The sequence below is a fragment of the Mandrillus leucophaeus genome, unplaced genomic scaffold (genome assembly GCF_000951045.1).
Source record: "Mandrillus leucophaeus isolate KB7577 unplaced genomic scaffold, Mleu.le_1.0 Scaffold46, whole genome shotgun sequence".
NCBI classification, from domain to species: domain Eukaryota; kingdom Metazoa; phylum Chordata; class Mammalia; order Primates; family Cercopithecidae; genus Mandrillus; species Mandrillus leucophaeus.
The window spans coordinates 3055847-3063727 of NW_012104920.1; the positions used below are offsets into that span (position 1 = coordinate 3055847).

General features: G+C 50.1%; 1 protein-coding gene across 1 annotated transcript in view; it reads right to left on the reverse strand.

The window, feature by feature from the left end:
• The window catches only part of WSCD1 (WSC domain containing 1), a 65177-nt gene extending 62097 nt beyond the window's left edge, over positions 1-3080 (reverse strand). Inside the window, exon 1 of the mRNA XM_011994671.1 lies at positions 2838-3080. The gene's annotated coding sequence lies outside the window, so the exon portion shown is untranslated. The remainder of the gene's footprint in view (positions 1-2837) is intronic.
• Between the last annotated feature and the right edge of the window lie 4801 nt (positions 3081-7881).

Consider the following 7881-nt stretch of genomic DNA (forward strand, 5'->3'; position numbering starts at 1 on the left):
CCTGGGCAAGAAGAGCAAAACTCTGTCTCAGACACACACACACACACACACACACACACACACACACACACACACACAAAAGAAATGCAGAAGATCAAGACTCTCCGCAGACCAGGCTGACTCTGGTACTTGTGAATCACATGATCACGTGTTCCCCAAGTCTTCTCACCCCTCAGAGCCTCAGTTTCCTCCTCAGAAAAATGCAGATCATGAAGTTAGAGAAGAGAAGACCCGTTGGGTAACTGCCTTGTGACTCACACCTTCCAGGCATGATTTTACTTATTTCTTTTCCTTCAGAGATTTTGTCCTAATTTGTAGTTATATTCTCATGTGGGTACTTACTGGGTTAATGTCTGCTTCTAACACTGGACGTATCCACAGGCAGGGGCCATGCCAGGGTTGATGAATGCTGCTTCCCCAGAACCTAGACAGCATCTGCACAGGGCAGGGCTCAGGAAGGATATGTTTGATGAATGGTACCCAATAGCTTGCTTCTCTGTCCATCCCCTCCATCTCTACCCAGGGCTGTGTTGACGCAGGACTATGTTTCCACGTCTGGGAGGTGTGAGAATTGGACACCGGCTGGGGTGGGGGAGGAGGTGGTCAAGGGCTGGGAGCCGGTGGAGGACCTGAAGACACAGAGGGTGTCCGTAGCATTCAGAAAGGCTCTGCCCATCCTGCTTTCATCAGTGTGGGCCGCTCAGAAGAACAAGGAATGCATTTTCAAAGAAAAGGAGCAGCGCCAGAGAACACTTCAAAGAAGTGGATGGAGTGGATGGAGAAGATGAGTATTCAAGGATGAGGACGGGATGGTGTGGTTTGCCTGGGTGTAGAATAGCAGACATACGTAGAATGCTAGGGGAAGGGGAGAAGTTCCCGGGATGTGAACACAGGTCGAGGCAGGAGGCTGGAGGTGCGCAAGGAAACCCCAATGCACTTGGCCTTCTCCTGGAGCTTGGTGCTGAGACCGCTGGGCATTCTTCACCAGTGGGTGGAAGCCCTGATACAGAGGGAGGGATGGTACATCCTGACCATCGCCCGGGTCTGCCGTTGTCATGGCGACCGGTAGTGGGGAGCGTGGAGCAGGGTCTTTTGGTTTATGTATGAGTTTGACCCTCAGAATCCCAGGCTGAGCTTAGGACAAAAAGCTGGGGCCACCTGCTCCCCTTCAGGATCCCCAGGCGCAGAGGCAGTTTCAGCACCTGCCCGCCTTCCTCTCCCTGCTCCCAGCTAGCACAGCCCTGGACGGTGGACCCGGCGTCAGCACCCCTCCTGGTTCCTCACACCTGAGGGCTGACAGGGCTCAGGTGTACATCAGGCTCTCTGACAGCCTCCACCCAGTTCCCACCAAGCTGGGAGGAGCTGCGAAATGGGAAGTGACAGCAAGCACTGGGAGTCACTAAGTCTCTGTCACCACGATTTGCAGGCGGACGGAGCTGGCTCTGCACGAATGCGGCACTTCAGAGACACCCTTTACCCTGCAAGATCCACCTCGCCCTCCGCCCCTCCCTCACCCCAGATCAGGCTCAGCTGTCTCCTGGACCCTGGGCCCCCTCTCCGGGGTCCAGCTGCAGCCCCAGCCCCGCTCCAGGGCTCATCCTCGGTGTCCATTCAGAGCCATCCTTGATCTTTCATAAGGTCAGACCTCACTCCTGCACACCCAAACCACAAGCACTTCTTTACCCATCTTCAGGATCTTGCCCTCAGCATAAACAACTCTCTTCCTCGTTTGCTTAAAATTACCCTTGAAAGGGTTGCTACGAGAACATTCAACAATCATGGGGTCAGGCTCTCAGGAATAATTAACTACTCCATCTGTGTTCAATTTATTTGTCTCCTTTTATTTTTACTGACAGACTGACAGGGTTTCAAGCTACCATGACTTTCTCCAAACAGTACTGCTTTTTGAAATAATCTAGGCAATGCCCTCTTTGTTACGTGATAAATTTTGGAAGGAATCTTTCCTGAGGGAAAAATAATTTCATCCTATATGCAGGGATTTATAGCATCTAAGATGCAGGTTTGGGCAAGTCATCCCCTTTTTATGATCCTTCAAGGCCCTACAAGATAAGACACAGACTCCATAACCAGTCTACACCTGATCCAGCCAGACTCGCCATCCACGTTTTTCCAGCCTTGCCCAAGACTTTACCCTCAGCCTCTGGATTAAATTTTCTCTCTTTTTTTTTTTTTTTTTTTTTTTGAGATGGAGCCTTGTTCCATCATCCAGGCTGGAGTGCATCTCGGCTCACTGTAACCTCTGCCTTCTGGTTTGGATGATTCCCCTGCCTCACCTTCCCAACAGGCGCCCGCCACCACGCCCAGCTAATTTTTGGTATTTTTAGTAGATAAGGGGTTTCATCATGTTGGCCAGGCTGGTCTCGAACTCCTGACCTCAGGTAATCTGCCCACCTCAGCCTCCCAAAGTGCTGGGATTACAGGCATGAGCCACTGCACCCAGCCTCCTGGATTAAATTCTCTGACTCCTCCAGACAGAATAAAGTGCCCCCCAATCCAATCACAGGCACACATATGCAAGCACACACACATACACATGCATGAGTGTAAATACATATATACACACATGGGCATATAAAAGATTCACACACAACACACATATACACACACGGGCATATAAAAGATACACACATAAACAACACACACATATGTGCTGCAGCACATCCACATGGACACACGAGCACAGGCATGTATACGGAGGCATTCCCAGGTACACATCTATGTACACATCTATGTACCTGCACACACACACACACACACACACACAAATGCTCTCTTGTGGGTTCGTTTGCATTATGACACTGAGAGTTTGTACTTACTGGAGTGTCTTTGGGTCCTGGTGTTGGTCTGACCCCCCTCAACTCAACTCCTGGGCCTCAGGGAGCTCACCGTTCCAGTGCCTGCTAAGGGATCATTTAACACCTCGGTCAGTCAGGAAGTGGGGCCCCGAAACTGGTTCTGCCACTGCCTTTTGCTGTAGGACTGTGGGAAGTCCCTGCCCCATTCTGAGGTCCATTCTCCCACGAGGACAATGGATGTGGACTGGCCAGCCACGGGTCCTGCCATCCATCAGCCTGTGTGGCTCAGGAGGCAGCAGGCCAGTCCCTGTTCCTCTGGTGGGCAGCAGCTGGGAGATCCTCTGTAACTCACCAGTGTGGCCGGCACAGTCTCCCAGCCCAGCTTATTTACGACGCTTTTAGCTCCGAGCGGACCCATTTCCGAACTCCTCTCCAAGAGATCAATTATCCTAAAGGGCTGATTTGTATCACTGTGGTTGGACAATGCCTAACCAGAAAGCACTCCTGCCTTTCAACAATTTCAAGCCAGGGAGAGCTATGGATTTTTTTCTTCGCCCTAATTGAGCACTTCAAAAAGAGGGGTTGAAAACCTTCAATAGGTTTCATTTTTTAGGGAAAGCAATTTTGACTTATTAGGCACTGTTGGCTTCAGAAACATGCTCGCTAATGACTTCTATTTAAATGTTTTCCTCCAGCTGAGAGGTTTAAAAAAAAAATACAGTGTTAATAGATTCAGCATCCCCTCTATGAGTATTTTCTCACTGCAACCTGTGAACTTTCTTGGTCAGATCCTCTCAAATGGTCAAGAGAACCCAAACAGATTGTGTTAAGAAAACCCCTGGCTGGGCGCAGTGGTTCACGCCTATAATCCCAGCACTTTGGGAGGCCGAGGCAGGAGGATCACCTGAGGTCAGGAGTTGGAGACCAGCCTGACCAATACGGGAAACCCCATCTCTACTAAAACTACAAAAATTAGCTGGGCACGGTGGCTCGTGCCTGTAATCCCAGCTACTCGGGAGGCTGAGACAGGAGAATCTCTTGAACCCGGGAGGCGGAGGTTGCAGTGAGCCAAGATCTTGCCATTGCACTGCAGCCTGGGTGATAGAGCAAGACTCTGTCTCAGAAAAAAAAAAAAAGAAGAAGAAGAAGAAAGAAAGAAAGAAAGAGAAAGAAAAGAAAAGAAAAGAAAAGCGCTTTTGGAATTACTTGCAGAAACGATGACTGCCACCCATCCAGCCCCTCTTTTTAGTGCTTCCAGTGGTCTGCTACGTAGAAACATAATCTTAGATGGCATCGCTGGTTTCTCAAAATCTTTTACTGGCTCCTCATCCCCTGCAGGTCTGAATCCATATCCTCTGGCTTTGCAAAAAGAGGCCCACCCTGCCCTCATCTGGGACCACAATCCCCACCAGAAGGAGACTGTGCTGGCTGCACTGGGGAAGTATCGAGTGGTCTCCCCCTGCCCCTGCCGGAGACACAGGTTTCCCTCTTGAGCCGCTGGCAGGAAGCAATGGTGGGTGCTTGCCCAAACTCCTGGCTGTCTTCCGGGGTGCACAGGCTCCCAGGGCCCAGGATCTAGAAAGGTCCACACCTGGTTTAATGTCCTGCTCTTGCCATCTCGAAACATTCTCATTTTGCACTGGGCCCTACAAATCATGTAGCAGATCCTGCCCAGGCTCACTGTCCTCTCCTCCTCCTCTCTACCTTTCTCTGTCCACGCTGTCTCCTCTACACAAAGTGCATCCCTGCCTGCTCCTTGCCCTTGTGGTAAACCATGCGGAGGGGTGCAGGGGGCAGGGAGGCAGTCAAGCCCAGTGGCAGAACAAAGCCAGGGGCGAGGGTGCAAATCTCAGCTCCACCACTGCCAAGATGCGATGATCTCAGGCAAGCAACTTCGCCTCTCCGAGCCTTAGCCTTCCCATCTGAAAAATGGGATCATCATCATCCCTATTTCCTAGGCTGCTACAAAAACGAAGTTACAGATAATCAGAGAGCATCTGTAAGAGTGTCTGTCCCAGGGTGAGAGGGAAATGATGTTGGTCACTGGTATTCGTCCTTCCTGACTGGGATTGAATGTCCATTTTTTGGGAAGCCTTTCTTCGCTGGCCGGACTCCATCATCTGGAGTTAAAGGTCCTCAGTTCGTGCTCCTGCAGCCTCCTCTCCTGTCCATCTTACAATTGTTTCAGTATATCACAACTGCCTGTCATGACACTCTACAAGCACTTTTGTTTATAAGCGTCAGGCACTTGTTCAAGCTAGCTTGCTGGGCATCCCTAAGGTTTGGAATAGAAACTTGGAAAACCTCTGGAAAAGCAGCAATTACCCACTTTCCTCCTTTTACTTCTGCTTTTCTCTGAGCATTGGCCTCTTTCTTTCTCTCTCTCTCTCTCTCTCTCTCCCCCCTCCCCCGCCATCTGTCTGTCTGTCTCTGCAGACCAGCATCCTCCTCGATTTAGCCACAAACTTAAAAAATGTCACCCCGGCTGGGCGCAGTGACTCATACCTGCAGTCCTAGCACTTTGGGAGGCTGAGGAGGGTGGATCGTGAGATCAGTAAATTAAGACCAGCCTGACCAACATGGTGAAACTCTGTTTCTGCTAAAAAATACAAAAATTAGCCGGGCTTGGCAGCGTGTGCCTGTAGTCCCAGCTACTCAGGAGGTTGAGGCAGGAGAATTGCTTGAACCCAGGAGGCAGACGCTGCAGTGAGCTGAGATTGCACCACTGCAATCCAGCCTGGGAGACAGAGTGAGACTCGGTTTAAAAATAAAAATAAAAAGTGCCACCCCGTAGGCTTCTAACTATACCTTATGGTTCTAGCCACTGGAAAGTTGGGTCGTTCCTGATTCAGTTGCAAAGTTCTGCAGACTGAGGCTTGATTGGCCCCTGAGGCTCAGGTGCTCATCGATGACCCCGAGCTATGAGGTGACTTCACCCTCCAGCCTAACTCAATCCTTCTGCACCCATCTACCGCACACATCTATCTTTCCCTAAAGGGCCATAAAGGACCGCTAAAGCACCACATATTTATCATCTTTACCACCTCCAGAACCCAGTCCAGTGCTTGGAACATATACTGTTGTTGACGTAAGGAATAAATGAATGACGAGGGAGGGGTTTGCACATCCTACTAGAACACCATGCAATCTCACAGCTATTCTGGTTCCCGCAGGAATCCAGGAAAGGGGCCTATCCCAGGGCCAAAAGCCTCCGAGGCAGCAACTCACCCGGGAAAAGACCACCCCTAAGCCCACACACTCAGGTGGGGCTGTGCCTGGCCCCCTCGGCTGCAGGCAGAGCAGGTCCTGCTCACCTCTCCTGCTTGCACCCAAAACAGATCAGGGCTCGGGCTTCCTGAATATGCAGTGTGCAGCCTCAGAATTTAAGTTGATTTCTGCAGGAGGGAACCTGCTCACTCGACAGAATCGACACCCTCAGAAATTATTAAAGGAGCAGAAATTAAATTCACTGGGGTCAGAGGTCAGAAAATGCTGGAAACAAGGCAATCCCAGCAGAACCTTAGTTAAATGCCGCAGCTGAACGTGCTAGAGGGGCAGAAACACCGCTGAACTATTTACTTGGGCCCTAATGTCAAAGTAAATAACAGAGGACCTGTTTCACAGCCAGTGGCCCCGTGAGCTCAGGGCATAGTGGCAGTCAGGGAATTCCCAGCACTTTAGGTGTTTCTACAACCAGCACCTACTGACCCTAACTGGCCCCTACCTAGCTCCTTCCCAGAGCAGGACAGGGCCAGGTGAAGATGCAGAGGAAAGAAAAGAGTGTGCCTGCTCAGGATTCCTCAAAGGAAACCCAGCATGCTGACTGTTGGATTTACAGCTTTTGCAAAGGGCTCTGTGCATTGGCAGACTTCTAGGAAGCCAGCTGGATGCTCTTCTTCCTGAGTTCCCATCTCAAAGAACAGAGTTGAAGGGAATGTCTTCTCCCCTTTCCTGGTTTGCATGCAGAAAGCTTTTCCTTTTCTTTTCTTTTCTTTTTCTTTTTTTTTAGACGGAGTCTTGCTCTGTTGCCCGGGCTGGAGTGCAGTGGCGCGATCTCAGCTCACTGCCACCTCCGCCTCCCAGGTCCAAGCCATTCACAGAAGCCTTTTTCAAAGCTCCTCCCTGGTCTTTGTTCCTTCATCCTCTCAGAAGTGAGCGGCCACAGGAAGCGGGGACTCTACTGCTCCATCCCTGCAGGGGGACCACCTGCCCTGGTCCAGGTAGCAGAGCACAGTCAGGTCCCTCCGCCTGGCTTGATGCTGTAGTGAAAGATTTGTGCACCTCTATCTTTATTTTTTGTTTGTTTGTTCGACTTTTTCACACCTTGAGTGAGGAATAAGGTGCTATTTATTGGGGAGGTGTTCAGAGACCTCAATTTTTTTCTGCATGAATCAAAAGCTACAGTCACCCACAAAGTCAACGTATCACTTGGCCTAAGGCACAACCTGCCTGTGTCTACAGGAACTGTTAAGAGACAACCACACAGCTACACAGAACCTATCTGGACAAATGCAGGTGTCTAGAAACTACCAAGATTAAAGTGTGATGCCCAGAGTCATAGCCACAAGCTCTTGCTGCCCCTGAAACCACTCCATGTACAAATGCGACTTCCTGAATTCCAGACCTATTTTTTTCTTCCCCGGTGCATGAAATATTAAGGATTTGTGAAGAAATCCCTACCAAGTGGTACCCTGCTACTTCTCCTAGGTTTTGAACAAGTTGTGAAATAAAATAAAAAGTAAAGATAAAGGCCAAAATAACAAGTTTGTTACTTCTAGAAGCCAGGTGGAAAATGTGGCCTTGGGTCTATTAGACAAGTGGCTTCCTAGTACTAAACCCCCAAACCTGGCAGGTGTATCCACCTGGTCCCAGGCAGCGCCAGCCTGCAGCATGGAGGGCTCTGCCCAAGTGAGTCTTATGTCTTAGAAGAGCAGAGAACTTTTGCCCTCTGACTTCAGAGGGCAAAAGTTCTTGACCGAAAGAAGAAGGACAAAGCCCAGCGCAGTTATTCTTCCCAAGTTTACCTGTCAGAGGAGTCAGCATGTGAAAAGCTGGAGAAAGGTCA